Source organism: Eptatretus burgeri, chromosome 8 (assembly GCF_056783735.1).
Source record: "Eptatretus burgeri isolate ZD-2024b chromosome 8, Ebu_testis_v1, whole genome shotgun sequence".
NCBI classification, from domain to species: domain Eukaryota; kingdom Metazoa; phylum Chordata; class Myxini; order Myxiniformes; family Myxinidae; genus Eptatretus; species Eptatretus burgeri.
The window spans coordinates 21,154,559-21,174,177 of NC_140968.1; the positions used below are offsets into that span (position 1 = coordinate 21,154,559).

General features: G+C 50.6%; 1 long non-coding RNA gene across 1 annotated transcript in view; it reads right to left on the reverse strand.

Annotated features, from left to right (window-relative positions):
• LOC147021267 (uncharacterized) overlaps positions 1-19,594 on the reverse strand; it is a 106,500-nt gene extending 86,906 nt beyond the window's left edge. The window contains exon 1 of the long non-coding RNA XR_015060733.1: positions 19,488-19,594. This is a non-coding gene — a long non-coding RNA (uncharacterized LOC147021267). The remainder of the gene's footprint in view (positions 1-19,487) is intronic.
• Positions 19,595-19,619: the final 25 nt, after the last annotated feature.

Below are 19,619 nucleotides of genomic sequence, written 5' to 3' on the forward strand. Positions count from 1 at the left end.
CCTTCTTGGGGATCATTTAATGTTACCTTTCAATTGCTAGAATTTTTTTGAGATTTGTCGGCAGTACACAAAATATTCAAATAGATTGAGTGATTTTTAAAAATCCCCAAAATCAAACTTTTTTTCAGAAAGTTTCAAAAGGTTTTGGCAGAAAACAAGCACTTCCCCGCACTCACTGATGAACCTCTGAAAGTTTGACGAAGATCTCTTTGGCCATCTCTGCGAAAAATGGCGACAGGCAGACAAACAAACAGACAGGTGAAAACAACCTCCATCCACGTTCGGTGGCAGATGTAACAACCACCAGCCATGTCAAAAGTCAATTTTGCTTGTTAGTGTTCACATCTGAACCCCTTGCCCTTGATGCAGGGAAACCCAAGTTCAAATCTGATATGCCATATGTCTTTGTCCTTTGTTTCCTGACGTTCTTGGAATTCATGCAAGTGTATTGATGTCTACTGCATGTGGTATGTGTCGAAGCTCCGACATGAGGTTGAGATCAATGTACAAAAATAAAATGTTAATGTTCCTTCAAAGTGTACACTTACCAAGTGTGCCATTACCATATTAAAATCACGTGACATGAGTAGCCAGGTGATAAACAGCCAATCACAGATGAAAAATAAAAGCAATCAAAAGGGGTGTATTAAAATGCATGAAGCCCGTGATGCGCAAGTGCTTCTAGTAAAATTCCACGTGCTAGCATTGAACCTGTCAATTCATTGATGGTCGTTGAACAACATGATATATATATATATATATATATATATATATATATATATATATATATATATATATATATATATATATATATATATATATATATATGTGTATATATATAATGTGTATATATATATATATAAGCCTGGTGTTGGCGCAGTGGTTAGGGCAGCGGCTTGGGATCCAAGAGGTCCTGAGTTCAAGCCCCGTTGAGCCACTGAATTAATACACCAGGGGGTTGACTCAGCCTGTCATCCTTCCGAGGTCGGCGAAATGAGTACCAGTATACTGGGCCGGTGTATACCCCGGTTAAAATAGGTGTACCATATCCCTGTGTCGTAAGAGGCGACCAGGGTTGCGTCAGGAAGGGCATCCGGCGTAAAACATGTGCCAAATTATTATGCGGATCATAATGGATGATCCGCTGTGGCGACCCCGAACGAGAGCAGCCGAAAGAAGAAGAAGAAGAAGATATATATATATATATATATATATATATATATATATATATATATATATATATATATATATATATATATATATATATAGTGCTACGAATTCTGGCCTGCCTCGTGTGCAAGCGATTGCGTAACTCCAATCGCAACCGCGTCGCCGACCGGACGGACAATTCAGTCGTGACCCTCCTGGAACTACCGCCAGGAGCCAGTCACGGGCGGGGGTTTAACCTCACCATGATCGTGTCAATTGCCCACCCGCGCAGGATAGGGTTGCTTGCGAAATTCGACCTACCTAAGTACTGCGCGAGTAGTTGACCGGCGATCGTACCTCGCCGCAGGTCGGCCTAAGACACGAACCGCTTAAGCAGTCCGTTCCGTGCTACAGTGATAACCGAGCGGTGTTATCGCCGACCTCGATGGATGTGATTCTCTTCTTTACCCGGGTGTTCAAACCCTACTACTCATTCCATGATGCAAGATGGCGCTTTCAAAAGGGAAAAAGACGACGAACGGGATACATTTCGACAAGGACATTTATTATTACACACACGACACAAGTAAGCACGTATGTACAGCGAAGGCAGTCATGCAATGTACAGGCACATAGAAGCAAAAGCAATACGACTGACTATAATTATTATTTACAAGCGCAGTCACTTACACAGGTTTACTTCACAGAGACACGGCGCCACAGCAGTCATCCAAAAGCAAGAAAAACCCTCCCCATAGGCAGGAAGGTAGACGGGGTTCGTAAACCTTTATGGCACGGGACCTGGAGGACCGAACGGGTCCCGTGAGACCCGAAGGGTCTTACTCGCGCCCTCGTGGCACGACGGTGGGCAGGTCGCGACGTCGACTCCCCACGGCCTTGCGGAGCCGCGCCTGACCTCGGGCCCCTGATGTGGTCAGCGAGCTCTCTCCGGCGTTGCTGTTGGTGCTTTCACGATCCACGACCGAACAAGAAAAGACTGAAGGGCAGAAAGGGCTTCAGGACCAGAGAGAGAACGGCTGATGGACCACAGGGCGATAACTCATGGACCAGAGAGAAAACGGATGATGGACCACAGGGCGAGAGCTCATGGACCAGAGAGAGAGAGAGAGAGAGAGAGAGCGGATGATGGCCCACAGGGCGAGAGCTCATGGACCAGAGAGAGAACGGATGGTGGACCACAGGGTGAGAGCTCATGGGCCAGAGAGAGAAAACGGATGATGGACCACAGGGCGAGAGCTCATGGACCAGAGAGAGAACAAGCCTCGTGCGCGTCTGCCCTTTTATAATCTGAGGCTCTGCCCTTCGCCCCACCCCGCTTCTGGCTCCACCTCCCTTCTGGAAGCTTCCCAAAAGGGGCGTTCCCTCACCCCGACCACCTCACGCTGTTCATCCACCAATTGGCGGCTAGCTGCCCTCCCCCTGCCTCCGTCACACTCCTTGGAGAAACAGGCGGGAAAAATCCACGCGCCCATCGGAACTCTTTTGGTTTCCTTTTTTGTTCGACTTTTTTCAACGCGGCTTGTTGCTTGCGTGGAGGTTTGTTCAAAATAACAATAGAAAAAGAAAAACGGCTATCTCAAAGAGTCGCAGCCCGGTGAACACGAAGAATACCCTTCAAACAATGGTGGGGAGCTATCTGCACATAAACTTAGAGTCATAACTGATCTAAGGACCCTTTATGGTGTATTGCGAATTTCTACAGCCGTAACAATATATATATATATATATATATATATATATATATATATATATATATATATATATATATATATATATATATATATATATATATATATATATTGTTGCGAATTCGCGCCCGTCGGCGTGCGAACGGCCACGTGACTCGAATGGCGGCACGTCGCCCACCGGACGGACAATTCTGTCGTGACCCTCTCGGACTAACGCCGGGAGCTAGTCACGGGTGGGCCTTTCGGCCTCACCTCGAGCGTGCCAATCGGCCACCCGCGTGGGATAGGGTTGTTCGCCAAACTCGACCTACCTAAGTACCCACACGGATGGTAGACCGGGCGATCACACCTCGCCGCAGGTCGACTCCGGACACGGGCCGCTTAAGCGATCCGTTCCGTGCTATTTGGGATAACCGAGCAGTGTTATCATCGGCCTGGACGGTTCCGATTAATTATCGAGCGTATTAAGCCCACGACGAACCCGTTACGTGAAGCAAGATGGAGATTCAATTAAAGAAAAGACGAAGCGAAATGGGAAAACAGTTCAACATACTGCACATTTATTCCGCGGCACACGGAGAGCACACATATACAGCCAAATAGAATGCACATATATCAAATGCAACAAAAGAAACTGACGCAGAGATACTACCGACTAAGACCGACACACGGCAACACTTAAACAGTTTTACTTCACCAGACTGGCGCCAACACACATTTACTCAAAAGCAAAGGAAACAAGCCATCCTCATATGCAAGGGGGCAGACGGGCCCGGAGGCCAATGTGTGCGCGGGACCTGAAGGAGCGGTCAGGCCCGCGAGACCGGGGGGGGGTCCTACCCGCGTCCTCGTGATGAGCCGCAAATGTGGCTGCGTGGCGGTGCCCCGACTTCGTGCTCCTTTGCGGGTTTCGTTGGCACCGCTTGTAGTGGGGTGAGAACGGGGCCCCCTTTTCGCACTATCTCAGCGCGGGGGAAAAGGGGGGGATTGTTGATGCCCTGGGGGAAGGAGAATGGTTGGCTGGCTTGGGTCCCGCGACGAGCGATCCCACCGCGACCTCGTCACCGACCGCCGTCTTCTCTGCCTCGGACCCGAGCTCCTTGGACTCTTCCCCCAATTCTCCTCAGCCGACTGCAGAAAACCACCTTGACGCCTTCGCCTCCCGACCCCACTCCGCTCTCCAACCCGACTTGACTGCCTCCGTCTCCTGACTCCACTCTCTGCCACCAAAACTGACTCCGCGCAACAACTCCTTTCATTCGCCTCACGCTCGCCGTTTTATAGGCCGGCAGGAGAAAACAATGTGCAAATTATTGCAGTCGACACGCTATTACTGCTATTTGCAGTCGCGGCTCGGCGCATATCTTGTACGAACCCAGGACAGCCCGACGCTCGGTGCTCACAGGTGGTGCGGGAATGGCCGCAGAAGGAGAGAGGTGAAGGTGGTGGAGGGTTTCCAGCATTGGCCGATGGTCATGGTGCCGTTTGGAATGGCGGTGATGCGATGTTTGCGGGAGTGAGTTGTGAAGGTAAAGGTCGGGGCTGTTGGCATTGTTGTTGTTGTCTGACGGTTGGAGCGTGGTTGGTTCAAAATAAAGATAGAACAGAAAAACGGCTATCTCAAAGCGTCGCAGCCCGAATGAATCACATTAAATCCCTCTAAACAACAGGTTTGGGCTAACTACATGGGTACTTAAGAGATAACTCACCTACGGGACCTGAATGGTGGTTTGCGAATTTCCACAACCGTAACACTACCCCCTCCCTTTTTTGCAGACTCGTCCCGAGTCATCAAATTCTTGTGTGCCATCATGTGTAGTTCTCCCCTAGTACGTTTTACCTACGGATCCCTGAGTGCGACATTCATGGTATTTGTGTCCCCAAAATAAATAACCTGAGGGCTGAGTAACTAACTAAACAAACCCACTCATATGGACGACTTAAATAAAATTGCCGGCGCTTGACAGACATGCCGGGGGCGCACTCATACGTACAGTACATCTTAACCTTAACTTTCAAATTTTACACTAAACCATGGCCCAGGATCAATGGACTCTGCAAAAATAAAGCAGTTAGCAGGGAGCCAGGCTGCTCGCATGCAGTCTCTGGCTCAAGCAATGCAGGTGACAGGGAACGTGGCCGGCTGCTCACACGCAGTCCTAGGCCTCCCACTTTTAAAATGAACCCAGTGAACCACAACGGTGCATGGGCTGCACAAACGCAGTCTCCGTGCCAGCTCAAGTGGCACACGCAATGAACACAATGGATGGATGGATGGATGGATGAATGGATGAATGGATGGACGCGAACACGGTACACGGGCCGCTGGTGCAGGCCCGTGTTGTAGCTGCCAACAGGACAGTTCTTGCAGCTTGCAAACTGTTGCCTTGATCCTGGCGCACATGGAAATGAACAGGGGGGGGGGGCAAAGCAAAATTGAACGGGGTCTGGTGAACATGGGCAGTGGGCATGGCATGGCAAAGGCAGCAGGCAAACTCAGCCTGCAGAACCAGGCCGCTGCAGGCAAACACAGCCGGCAGACGAACTGGCCAGCACAGGCCTTGAAGCACAGCAGCTGCAGACGATCCGACCGGTACAGGCCTCACAGCAAAACGACAGCTGCCAATGAAGTTGGCCGGCACAGGCCTTGAAGCAACACGGCCAGCAGATGAAGCTGGCCAGCCTTTTGCCTTGAGATGGAGGTTGGTGGAGGGAGTGCGGTGGTGCTGGCCACTCAGAAGGCGGGCTCGGACCTAGCTTACGGTCTCCCTCCCAACCTATCGCCTTTGCCTGTCACTGTCCATACCCACTCCCTTAATTTGTCAAACCCAATTTAGCCCCAACTTTTTTTTCTTTTTTTTTTTACTTCCCCCATTATAAATCGTCCCCTAACCCCCTTTATCGTCCTTGTTCGGCTAACCTATCGTCCCCTAGCCTACTCCCAACCCCTACATTCCCTTCCCGGAGGGGAATGAGGGAGGGCTAGCGTCATGTGTCGAGGCCCACCGAAGCCTCAGGATGGCCTCCCCAGACTTCAGCGATCTTAACCCAAAGTAGGTCCAGAGGCCCACAACGAGAGCGAAGGGATGGATGGTGCGGAGGGGTACACTTCCTAATCTACCCTATCCATTATCTTTAAACTACCCCGGGGCTTTCAAGAAGCACCTCTCGCTTAAACTATTGGTTCTAAAAACCCAGATTCCTGTCGCCTGTGTTGGTGTCCTCACAATTTCAGGCCTCGCCCCCCAATTTTCTTTCCGTGCCCTCATACGGTCTCATGGCTGGGACGCGTGGCTCCCTTGGCAGGCACGACCCTCTGCCGAATCTCCAGCTATGGCACCCCCGGGCACTACACTGCCTCCGAGCCTACCAGCTCCCTAAACACCGGGGAGTGCCCCCCATGGCACCTCCCCTCAAATGCACACATGGCAGGCTGGCTTCCTGGGCCCCTTTCCGAGGGTCACCCATGCCCACGACACTGCCCACGCAGCTTATGGTGCCCCGGGCCGCCGCATCATGCGGGCGCACCTGTGCCCACTACGCTATCCCGGACCCCCATGGGCCCTTGGCCTACTATGGCCGACTAGCCTGGTGCCCGGGGTACCCACTCAGCGATACTCACCTTTCGCAGCCACGCTCCTAGCCGGTCAACAGGGCTTCTGCACCCCTCCAAATGGGTATCGAGCCTACATTCCCACCAACAACAAAACGACCTCCATTTTGTCAATTTGACTAACCCCCTAACTCACTCTACACTGACCCCGGGGTCCCTTGGGCGGGAGTCACTCCTCCCCCCAATCACTCATCGCACCATGCATTCCCCATTCGCTCCACACACACAGACCCGCTGGCTTCACTCACTCAACATGTACTCATTTCCACTTCTCACAACTCACACATCGCTGAACTCTGCCATCCTGCTCACTAAATCCCCTACCTAACTCGTGCTCCCACGTCGTCCCTTACACTACAGCACGTTCCTTTTAATCTACGTAGCTCATCTACGTCCCCACTGCACATTCAAAGTCTGTCCATGTCTCCAAATCCTTATTCGCAGGGGGGATTTCCTCCCTCCCTACTGGGCTCGTGAACTCGTTGCAAGGCTCTGAGAGCCTTGCGCCTCTGCGGGAGCGGCTGTTCCAGCACCGACTCCTCCGGCAAGACATATCCATGAGGGCGTAAGGTCGCCCTTGTAAGGCCTCAGGCGGTCCGCGTGGACGATCCGGGGAAGGGCCCGTGGTCCCATTTTAATTTTTAGGACCACGTCACTGATTTGCGCCAGGACGACCCCCGGGCCCTGCCAAGGTGAGGTGAGCTTCGGGCATCTGCCCTTTCTCCGCCGGGGGTTAAAGAACCAAATCTTCGCCCCCGGTGGGTATTTGCTCACCTGGCTCCGGTGGTCGTACCTGCGCTTCATCTTTATGCCGCCTGTTGGAGCTGGTGTCGTGCGAAGGCATGGACCTTCTCCATGCCTTCCTCCAACCGACGGGCATAGCCATCCCCCGGGGGCCTATCAAGCCGCTCAGGCGTCGGACCGCACAATAAATCGACGGGGCTTCTCAGCTCCCGTCCATACATCAACAGCGCCCGACTACACACGGTAGACCCATGTTGGGACGCGCGATAGGCCATCAGGAGGTACGGGAGATGTTCGTCCCAGTCCTCCTGGTTAGTGGCGGTGAAGAGGGCCAACTGTTGGACCAGGGTCCTGTTGAACCTCTCCACCATGCCATCTGACTGTGGTCTCAGGGGCGTTGTCCATGTCTTTCGAAATTCCAGGAGCCTGCACACCTCTTTTCGTAATTCGCTCTCAAAATTTCGTCCCTGGTCCATGTGCAGCTCCTGTGGAATCCCATACCGGCATGTAAATCCTTCTACGAAGGCCTTTGCCCCAACCCCTGCTTCCTGGTTGGGAAGGGCAAAGGCTTCCGGCCATTTGGTGAAATAGTCCATTATTACGAGGATGTACTTATTACCCTGGCGAGTGGGGGGCAGTGGTCCCAAAATGTCAAGGCCACTCGCTCAAGGGGGGCCCCAACCTGATGTAGTTGGAGTGGGGCCCTCATTCTCTGTGGCGGTCCCTTTTTCGCAGTACAGGCGTCGCATGCTCGACACCAGTTCTGTACATCGCGCCCCATGTTAACCCAATAGAACTGACGGCGGACCCGAGATTTTGTTTTGGTCCTGCCCAAATGGCCGCCGGCGCGGGTACTGTGCACTTGTTTCAAAATTTGGGTTTTAAACCCATGAGCAACTATCATCAGCCAAGAAGTTTGTTCGGAAGGAATCTCCACCCACTTGCGATATAAGATGTTGTCCCTCATTTCTAGGGTCCTCCACTGAGCCCAGTATGCCTTTGTTCGCGCTCCAAATGGGGCGATCCCCTCCCCACTGGGCCTCCTGTTTTCCTGGACCCATTTGTACACTGGCCCTATCACGGGGTCTTCCCGCTGGGCCGTGCTCCATGCCAATCCACCAAATTCCTCTCCCGCGGTTAGTGGCAAAGTTGGGTCTACCACCCGGCCCGCACGGACTGAGAGTTTTGGGGAGGTGTCTGCCAATTGGTCCCTCTCCTCATGTCTCGTGCAATATTTGCAGTTTTCTCCCAGACAGGGGCGTCGAGAGAGTGCATTGGCATTCCCATGAGCCTTACCGGCTCTATGGACCACACTGAAATCGTACTGCTGCAACTTTTCCAACCACCTTGCAATCTGGCCTTCCGGTTCCTTGAACCGTAAGAGCCATTGCAAGGAGGAATGGTCAGTTCGAACCAAAAATTTCCTCCCGTACAAGTACGGGTGGAAATGGCTCACGGCAGACAGCATAGCCAATAGCTCCTTGCGAGTTACGCAATAATTTCGTTCGGGCCTACTCATGGCCCGACTGCAATACACGATCACTCTTTCCACGCCCCCCTGTGTCTGAGACAAGACTGCTCCCAATCCTTCCTGGCTTGCATCCGTGTCCAGGGTATACATCCCGTCATCGGTGGGGTACGCTAAAACGGGTGTGGATGTCAAACACCCCTTTAATTTGAGGAAGGCATCCTGGCACTCCCCTGTCCAATTAAATCTCAACCCCTTCTCCGTCAACCAGTGAAGGGGCCTGGCTATCTCTGCAAAGTTTGCCACGAAGCGCCGGTAGTAGGAGCAAAGTCCCAAAAAGCCCCGTACCTGTTTGACAGTTGAAGGTACGGGCCACTCCTCTACCGCTGTAATTTTTCCGGGGTCGGTCTTCACCCCCTAGCGGCCTATCACGTGTCCGAGATAGGCCACCTCTGTCGCGAACAAAGTGCATTTCTCCGGGCTCAATTTCAGCCCTGCCTGCCTGAGGCGCCCAAACACCTGGTCCAAATTGGCTATCTCCTGGGTGAATGTTTTAGCGTGTACCAGGACATCATCCAGATACACCAGGCATGACTGCCACGGCATGCCGCCGAGTACACGCTCCATCAGTCTCTCAAAGGTGGCGGGGGCGTTACACAAACCGAACGGCATCACAGTGAACTGATACAGTCCCTTCCCTGTGGAAAATGCCGTTTTCTCCTTCCCAGTCTTATCCATCTCCACCTGCCAATACCCACTCTTGAGGTCCAAAGTTGAGAACCATTTAGAGCCTGCAACGGCGTCGAGGGTATCGTCAATTCTAGGCAGGGGATAGGAGTCTTTGAGTGTCACGTTGTTCAGCTGGCGATAGTCCACGCAGAAACGCGTGGTCCCATCCTTCTTTTTAACCAGCACAACTGGTGACATCCAAGGACTTCCCGAGGGCTCAATGACACCTGAATTGAGCATCTTTTCAACCTGTTCATCAGCCTCCTCTCTTTTGCTCCATGGGAGCCTTTGAGCAGGCTGACGGACAGGCCGGGCCCCATCGGTGTGGATCTGATGTTGCACCAGGCCCGTACGTCCAATATCCTCGGGTGACAAGGAGAAGGTCCCGATGTGTCGGTCGACCAGCTTGTATAAGGCCTCCCACTGGGCATCCTCCAAATCTACACTACTCCGATTTACCATCTTGCAAATGGGACCGGGCCAATTCCTAATCAAGTCTGGAGACTCCCTCTGGGGCCGGTCCGGCTCGACGTTATCGTCCCTCAGCTCTGCAACCTATTTTACTGGGGTGCAATCTGCCACCTTCGTGCCCTTCCTGATAGTGCGTGGTTCCTGGCGAACATTTATCACCCGCACGGGCACTTTTGGCCCGTCGGTACTTACCAGGGTGCGACCCACAACTAAACCCGGGGTTGACGGCCCTGCCGGTAGTTCCGCCAGGCCGCAGGAGCCCTGCCACGTTGGGTGTGCTCGTCACCGGGCCGGGACCACTGCCTCAGCACCCGGGGGAATGACCACGGAGTCAGGAGCCTCCAGCTCCACCCTCTCATCCGTGCTCACGCCCCCTAACGGCAACTCCTCACCACCCAACTGCATGACCCCCCGGCCCAAGTCGATCTTACAACCACCGGCCGTGAGCACATCCAACCCTATTAGACATGGGTCGCACACCTTCGCCACCCAAACCTCTATCCTTGTTTTCACGGTGCCCAATTTAAACGACACAAAACCACATCCTATGATGGGGGCCGTTGCCCCGGTAGCTAGCTGCAAACTATGGTTTTGCAGACGGTGGATCTCATCCCAACCGTTTACACTCGAATCAAGGACCACAGGGCTGATGATCATGGCTTGCTCCTGTGTCCACAACGGCATCTACCCCTACGCCAGCAACTTTGCACCGAATTGTTAAGCTACCATTGCCAATTTGGCCACAATTGATGACCTGTCACAGTTCTGAGGGCTCTTCTCCGTCCGAGTCTGTGGAGCATGGCCCTACATGCTCGGCACTTCTTAGTTTCCCGGGGACTGGTGGGGGGGTGATGGTTGGGCCTGGCTATCCCTATTGACCCGGGGCGGAGTTGGTGGTCTGGGGGGCCATGGCTCTTCTCTTCGCGGGGGCCTTTCCCTGTGCGGGGCATTGCACTCCCACTGCAGGTGGTCCCTTGCGTCACAATTATAACACCTCCTCTGGTAAGGTGTTTGCCTCTGGTACGCCGAATTATACCCCCCTCCGTTCCGAATTGGGGTACCCCCTGATGGCCCATCCCCCGCCCTTCCTGGGCCTGACCGCCTCTCCCCAGGTCTCCCGAACCGGCGGTCGAACATGCCCTGCACCATCCTTTCCATTCGCGCTTGGTCGCCCAGGGTTGCCCCGGCTCCCAGCGCACTGTCGTTCACAGGGTCCACCTGTCGGACTGCCACCGCATGCCGCCCAGCCCCTCCCAATGGCGTTCTGGCTGCCTCCCAGCAGGCGGCAGTATCAGCTGCCTTCTGGAGGTTGTCCGGGCACCATACGGTCAGCAATGCTCCGACATCGGTGCCCCCTATCGCTCGGAGGAAATGGTCCAGGGCAATCTCCTCCCGGTACTCCGGGGGCATGTTGGTGTGTGCGATCCCCACCAAGCGGTGAATGTCGTGTGCCAATTCTCCCAGTGATTCCTGGGAGCGTCGTTTGCGCCCGTTGAGCTGAGCTTTAACAAGCTCGCTCTGCTGGTCCATGCCAAATCGGTTTTTTAGGGCCGAATGGAGATCCTCCAGGGTCACCCCCTCACTGGGTACCATGGTCAGGACTTCCAAGGCCGTGCCACGCAGGGCCGCCGTGAGTTGTGCCACACCCTGCGCCTCGTTCCAGCCATTGCCTCTGGCAACACACTGGAACTGGGCCATGTACGCCCTCAAGTCCGTCTTGCCATCGTACGGGGGTAGCGGCACCCTCGGTCCTTTCGAGGTCCCCCCCCCTCCAGTTCCCCAGGGACTCCTGGAGGGGTGTACCTCCCCAGTCCCAACGGTTCCTCACTCCCGCAGGGTCCGAGCCATTTGCCCAGGGGCTCTACCACCCCTGTCCATGTCTGTCCGTGCCCTGCGTCGTCCCGCTTACTCCCCCAAGCCATTGGACTCGCACTCTGCACACCCACCGGAACAGTCATACTGGGTACCCCCCTTAGGCCAAAAGACCCCACGGCCTCTACTCTCCCCAAGCTTGGCATGCTCACCCCCGCATCGGGCAAGCCTCTTTCTCCACCCTGTGACACCGGCCTCGAAGGAGTATATCCTCTCCCCATGTATCCCGAAGGAGGTCACCCTGCCTCTCATACCGGGTCTCCACACATTCCGTCAGTCTCCTCTCCATTTCCTCCATTTTCCCCTTTATTACTCCATTTAATTCCTCCCCTATTGTCCTTAACGACAGTTCCCCGACTTTCTCTCTTATTTGCCCCACTTCCCCTTGTACCTGTGTCACCACCTTATTTGTCTTGGATATCTTCTCCCCCGTTGTCCTAAACTGCTCTTCCGTCTCGCCCTGGTTTTTTTTCTATCCGTTCCCCCAGTTCCTCTGTCTTTTATCTGGCTTTCCTCTCCATTTCATTAATTACCTCCTCATGTCTCTTCCTACATTCCTCCCCCACTTCCTTTAATCCTTTCTGTGTCTCCGCTTTTACGTCCTTTCGCAGGTTTTCAACTCTGTCTGTCATTTCCCGATGTCTTTTCTCACAGTCCTCCTTCACGGCTCCCAATCCCTCCTTTATTTTCCCTTGTTCTCTTTTTAATTCCTCTATCGCTGTCGTGTTCTTCCCTATTTCCTCCTTTATTTGGTCTTGTCCCTTTTTTACTTCTCCCAGTCCTTTTCCTACTTTATCTATCTTTCCCACCACCGTCTTTATTTCGTTTTCCCTCTCTTGTTTGCTCTCTTCCATTGCGACCCCCACTCCTTTTACTTTCTCTTTTAACCCGGTCACCTCCGCTCGTATCGTGTCGACTTCCTTTTTCATTTCGTATTTTAGTTCGTCCAAGCTTCCTTTTCGGCTCATTCCCATGTTCTGCGTCTCACCCGGCATTTCTCTCATTTCTTCCTTCAAATTCGCCTTCATTTCCTTTTTCATTTGTTGCGTATTCGTATCCATTTTCGTTTTCATTTCGTTCATTTGTTGCGTATTCGTATCCATTTTCGTTTTCATTTCGTTCATTTGTTGCGTATTCGTATCCATTTTCGTTTTCATTTCGTTGTTCATTTCTTTCATTTGTTGCGTATTCGTATCCATTTTGTTGTTTATATTTGCATTCATCTTTGCCAGCATGGCGAATAGCTGGGCCACGTCGAGTGCACTCGGCTGAGCCGATTCGGCGAGGATCGGGGGGTTTTGATGGAGAGGGGGAGGGAGGTGTCATACACCATTGCCGCACCTATTTCGGGCTCTGGGTTCAGTTGGGGGAGTTCGTGTTCCTGCACAACCAACATTTCCTGCTCAGGGTTCTCATCCTGGGCCATGGATTCTACACATTCTACATCCATTCCTACTACCCCCGGCTCCTGCTCACCTTGAGACTCCATTTTATTTCTCGTAACGGGTTAATTTTAATTGCTCGTAATTTGGTGGGAATCGGGGGTCGCTCCTCTCACCCCTGGACCGATTCCCATGAATTTAGCTGGAGACAGGAGAGTTTGTTTTCCCGCTCTCTGACACCAGTGTCGCGAGGAGGGGGATGAGTTCGTATCCCACTCCTGACACCAGTGTTGCGAATTCGCGCCCGCCGGCGTGCGAACGGCCACGTGACTCGAATGGCGGCACGTCGCCCACCAGACGGACAATTCTGTCGTGACCCCATCGGACTAACGCCGGGAGCTAGTCACGGGTGGGCCTTTCGGCCTCACCACGATCGTGCCAATCGGCCACCCGCGTGGGATAGGGTTGTTCGCCAAACTCGACCTACCTAAGTACCCACGCGGATGGTAGACCGGGCGATCGCACCTCGCCGCAGGTCGACTCCGGACACGGGCCGCTTAAGCGATCCGTTCCGTGCTATCAGGATAACCGAGCGGTGTTATCGTCGGCCTCGACGGTTCCGATTAATTATCGGGCGTATTAAGCCCACGACAAACCCGTTACGTGAAGCAAGATGGAGATTCAATTCAAGAAAAGACGAAGCGAAATGGGAAAACAGTTCAACATAATGCACATTAATTCCGCGGCACACGGAGAGCACACATATACAGCCAAACAGAATGCACATATATCAGATGCAAGAAAAGAAACAATGACGCAGAGATACTACCGACTAAGACCGACACACGGCAACACTTAAACAGTTTTACTTCACCCGACTGGCGCCGACACACATTTACTCAAAAGCAAAGGAAACAAGCCACCCTCATAGGCAAGAGGGCAGACGGGCCCGGAGGCCAATGTGTGCGCGGGACCTGAAGGAGCGGTCAGGCCCGTGAGACCGGGGGGTCCTACCCGCGTCCTCGTGATGAGCCGCAAATGTGGCTGCGCGGCGGTGCCCCGACTTCGTGCTCCTTCGCGGGTTTCGTTGGCACCGCTTGGAGTGGGGTGAGAATGGGGCCCCCTTTTCGCACTATCTCAGCGCTGGGGAAAAGGGGGGGGGAATTGTTGATGCCCTGGGTGAAGGAGAATGGTTGGCTGGTTTGGGTCCCGCAACGAGCGATCCCACCGCGACCTCGTTGCCGACCGCCGTCTTCCCTGCCTCGGACCCGAGCTCCTTGGACTCTTCCCCCAATTCTCCTCAGCCGACTGCAGAAAACCACCTTGACGCCTTCGCCTCCCGACCCCACTCTGCTCTCCAACCCGACTTGACTGCCTCCTTCTCCCGACTCCACTCTCTGCCACCAAAACTGACTCTCCGCGCAACAACTCCTTTCATTCGCCTCACGCTCGCCGTTTTATAGGCTGGCAGGAGAAAACAATATGCAAATTTCCGGATCAGGATGACCTTGGGGGCGGGGCCACGCTCGCCCATTGGACGGAGGAAAAGGGGCGTGAATCCCCCCTGATCCTAGAATTTGCATATCTCGATTCCACACAGACGTGCCTGGAGGCGGGGCCAAGCCGCCCCGCGCTTCCTGATTGGACGGATCAGAAGTGGGCGTGTAGCATTCCTGATCCGAATTCTCCTCGGAAAGGCCGCTATTTGCAGTCGCGGCTCGGCGCGTATCTTGTATGAGCCCAGGACAGCCCGACGCTCGGTGCTCACAGGTGGTGCGGGAATGGCCGCAGAAGGAGAGAGGTGAAGGTGGTGGAGGGTTTCCGGCACTGGCCGATGGCCATGGTGCCGTTTGGAATGGCAGTGATGTGATGTTTGTGGGAGCGAGTTGTGAAGGTAAAGGTCGTGGCTGTTGGCGTTGTTGTTGTCTGACGGTTGGAGCATGGTTGGTTCAAAATAAAGATAGAACAGAAAAACGGCTATCTCAAAGCGTCACAGCCCGAATGAATCACATTAAATCCCTCTAAACAACGGGTTTGGGCTAACTACACAGGTACATAAGAGATACCTCACCTACGGGACCTGAATGGTGGTTTGCGAACTTCCACAACCGTAACAATATATATATATATATATATATATATATATATATATATATATATATATATATATATATATATATATATATGTTTCAGTGCAGGAATACAGTTGATTGACAGTCAATATTTGCAATTTTTTTTATTCCAAAAATATTTTGTGTCCTGCCGACAACCCAGCATTAATTTTAGTAATACGCACACTTCTTCACCTAAAAGCAATGTTATGAATTTGTGTTATGTTCCCAGCAATCAGATGTTAGGTCGTTTTTTTTCAAGTTTCAAACTGCGTCAAGTTTGTTCTCCTTTGTGCTTTGTTGTGGTGAACATAAGAGACAATCAGGAAAAAAAACGTATTGTTTATACATCTCACTACGTTATGTTAATATTATTATTATGTTAACAATGTGATTAAGAAACGTAGGCTAATAAGTTACGACTTGATAACAATTGTCAGAAGTGGTTTCTGCAATAATACACCACTTCTCATTGAGTCATGAACAATACACCGCTGTAAAGGCCTAGTCTAGCACTCGACATAATGCCATAATGACGTCCCAGACGTAATGCCATCTTACTTTGTTGCCATCTTCCTATATTAAATCTGTCATCCCGACGCCTAGCATCTGGCATTCAGCCCATCGGTCGTCAAACAATCAGATAGTCAGATATTTGGATTATGATATTCAACTTCCGTCAGCGAAGCAACGGGACGAGTTGAGTGCTGGATGACATGCACGGCCAAAGAGGCCCATCCTCGCACGACATGTAATGTCGGAATGACGTCTCAGCAAAAAAAGTGTGACAGACAGATGGACGGATGAAGAAATCAGGCTACTTTAATATATATATATATATATATATATATATATATATATATATATATATATATATATATATATATATATATATATTCCATATATGAGGCAGAAAATGAACAAGCAAAACATTTGCCTGTTTCATCTTAGACTTGGTTTTTAACTGGAGAAATATGACTCCCCAATTGGAGAGCATATTAAAATTCATATGTTGTTTACATTTTCTTGCTTCACTAAACACGTAATATCAAAATTGGGTTAGCACCATGACTGCAGGGATCTTCTTTTAAAAAATGAATTCTTTATTATTGGAATTGCATTTCATAACGATGAATCATTGATGATGGCTGGCATAAGGTTAGACGTTTGCTTTCGGTCTGGGAGGTCGGTGGGTCAAACCCAAGCTCATTCGAGTCATACTAAAGACTCAAAAAAAATGGTCCATGCTGCTTCCTTGCTTGTCGCTCAGCATTCAAAAAGGATGGAGCATAGACAAACAACCATAGGTTGCAGGCTTGATGGGTCTAATAGCCTCCTCTTGTGTTGAAAGTCCTTGTAAAGGAACTAATATTAGTATGGAGTCCTGTGGACACATTCAAAGCTGGTGCACATGGCTACTCTAGATTCAGAATTTTGGAGAGATTAGCACTCTCTCTCTATCGAGTGCAGTCTGTGGCTGCTGGTTGCATCATTGGTTGGGACGTGGCTATGCCGCTGATGCAGTGTCCCCCTTACCAGTACACTGGTACTCATTTTGCCAACCTCAGAAGGATGACAGGCTGAGTCAACCCCAACTGGTATTAATTCAGCAGCCAACGGGGCTTGAACTCAGGACCCAAGGATCCCAAGCCGTCACCCTAACCACTAAGCCAACACCAGGCTTAGATTAGCACTTATTGCTACATAACACCTGCTTTTGTTTAATTTGTGGGGAGAGGGTGGTGGTGGGGGGGGCTGACTTTTTTTTTTATTCCTATGTTTTGTTTTTGCATTTTATGTACTTTAAAAAATTCCACCTTGCCAAGTATCGTCCTATCATTTATTCACACCACCTTATGTGTGGGGAAAACCTCATTGATGGTCCGTGTATTGCAAACTCTCCGGAACGTTTCGTGTCAAGAAGAAGCAGAGTGAAAAATCTATAATAATCACTATAAATAAATACTGCACAGCTGAAATGAAGCGATAATGATGGTAAATAATAATAATTGTACAGAACAAAAAAAAAAAAAGATATATTCAGGGTAATAATCATGCCTCAAACAAATGAATACCGATTGTCTGATTAATAGGGATTGTGGTGGGGTGAGGGCAGTGTGTGAGATTGTTGTGAATTAAGTGATCTCATGGAAATGCAGGAATTGGGTGCAGAGAGGTGGGGAAGATGTATCGTTTGTGAAAACAGAGAGATGGGTCAAACGAGGTCGATTACGATTTAGTAAAAGTACATACACAAACATTTACACCCATGACTATGCGGAATCCTAAACAAAACGCCCGACCGAACCACACACCCCAAGCCTGCACCAATCCCAAAACATGCACTCTCTATGCCATCGTTCAATAACCTTATGTTAGTAATAAATAATAACAATAATAATTAACAATATGACATCAATAGTAAGAGCTACAATGTATATATATTAATTATAATGCAGTGTTATTTAAAATATTCTTCCATATTGGCTATATATATATATATATCTCTCTCTCTCTCTCTCTCTCTCTCTCTCTCTCTCTCTCTCTCTCTCTCTCTCTCTCTCTCTCTCTCTCTCTCTCTCTCTCTCTCTCTCTCTCTCTCTCTCTCTCTCTCTCTCTCTCTCTCTCTCTCTCTCTCACTCTCTCTCACTCTCTCTCACTCTCACTCACTCTCACTCTCACTCACTCTCACTCACTCTCACTCTCACTCACTCTCACTCTCACTCACTCTCACTCTCACTCACTCTCACTCACTCTCACTCACTCTCACTCTCACTCTCACTCACTCTCACTCACTCTCACTCTCACTCACTCTCACTCTCACTCACTCTCACTCTCACTCACTCTCACTCACTCTCACTCTCACTCACTCACTCTCACTCTCACTCTCACTCTCACTCTCACTCTCACTCTCACTCTCACTCTCACTCTCACTCTCACTCTCACTCTCACTCTCACTCTCTCTCTCTCTCTCTCTCTCTCTGTGTCCATCCCATTCCTGCCAAGCTGCAAACTCTCCCAATTCCTGGAGGATCAGCAGATTTCTCTGTGTCTCCGGGCACAAGGTCGCACGATCACGCTAATGCCAGGACAAAGTAGGATGAACCGTTCCAATTTGCAGGCAGACTATTGCAATAGAAACAGCAGAAACGGCAGCAACAGACAAATAGCCTGCTGCTAATCAGTATATAGCTGAGCCAATTAACAAAAGATTATAATGAATAAATGCTGAAAAGTTTGTTGGTGTTTTTTTTCCTTAAATGCCCAAAACAAAAACTGTCAGCTTTGCAACAAAGTGTTGAACGCGGAGCTGAATTGTTGTTTTTTGTTTTAGAAGGTCCTCGAGCTAATTCGTCAACTTGTTTGCCTGGAATATCATGTCATCAGCTTTGCACTATTTTTTTTTGTTGTTGTGGTTAATGTTTTCTACCTCTTCATGAATTCCACATAGCATTGTGTATATTAAAAGGGAATGTCAGGTGCTCAATTAAATAAGCGTTGGCCAGGCGTGATTCTCAGTTTGCAGGGAATCGGCCCAAGCGTGCTATGTCTGTGGATGGGAGGCTGGCAACAGTTTTCAGGAATCCCGGGGGCTTTTAATCAGGAGGACAGGACCTCCATCTGTGTGGTGTGCAATTGCAGCCACATTGTTGATCTTCCTTCCTGGTGGGAAGGCAGAGTTGGTGCAATAAAGACAGCATTTACTTTGCTCATTGAAGTGTATTCATCTATCCAATGAGGTTTATCTCCTCCCTCCCGTCCCCCCAATTAACATCATTTTACTTCCTTCACAAGCTTGAGAATATGCTGTGTGTATGTTTTTTGCAGGAGTTCCAAGTCTGAGGATGCTGATGGTCCTCAAGATACACCTCCAGCAACTGGGGAACACAGCCAGTGAAGCACGTTGTCTTGTGGATACAAGAGCACCGAAGTCTGTGTTAACTCTCTTGAGTACAATCACATTATTTCCATTTTCATACTTTCCAAAGTGAGTTGTTTTCCCAACTGGACAAAGACTTGTCTCCATGAGTGTGGATTTCTCATTGGATACAATTGATATTAAGACAAGCAGCAGACCTAAGAATGCTTCATTCGATGATACGTTTTTACAGTCGCAGCCATTTTGAACTTGAGACTATTACCTCCCACTTTAGTGACTTCATGAAACGCAGTTTTTTTTTGTAAACAAATGTCAACGACAAAAGGCTTTTAGTGGTCATAAAAACCAGAGAAAATCACCTGTGGCTGAGGCAGAGGGCGGCGGGGAGGCTTGACTTCAGTTGCTGTGCCGAGTTGCAGTTGAACAAGATGATGGGGTTACATGCAGGGATAATGTGAACCATAGCTCTGCCAACAGCCTGTGTTTATTGG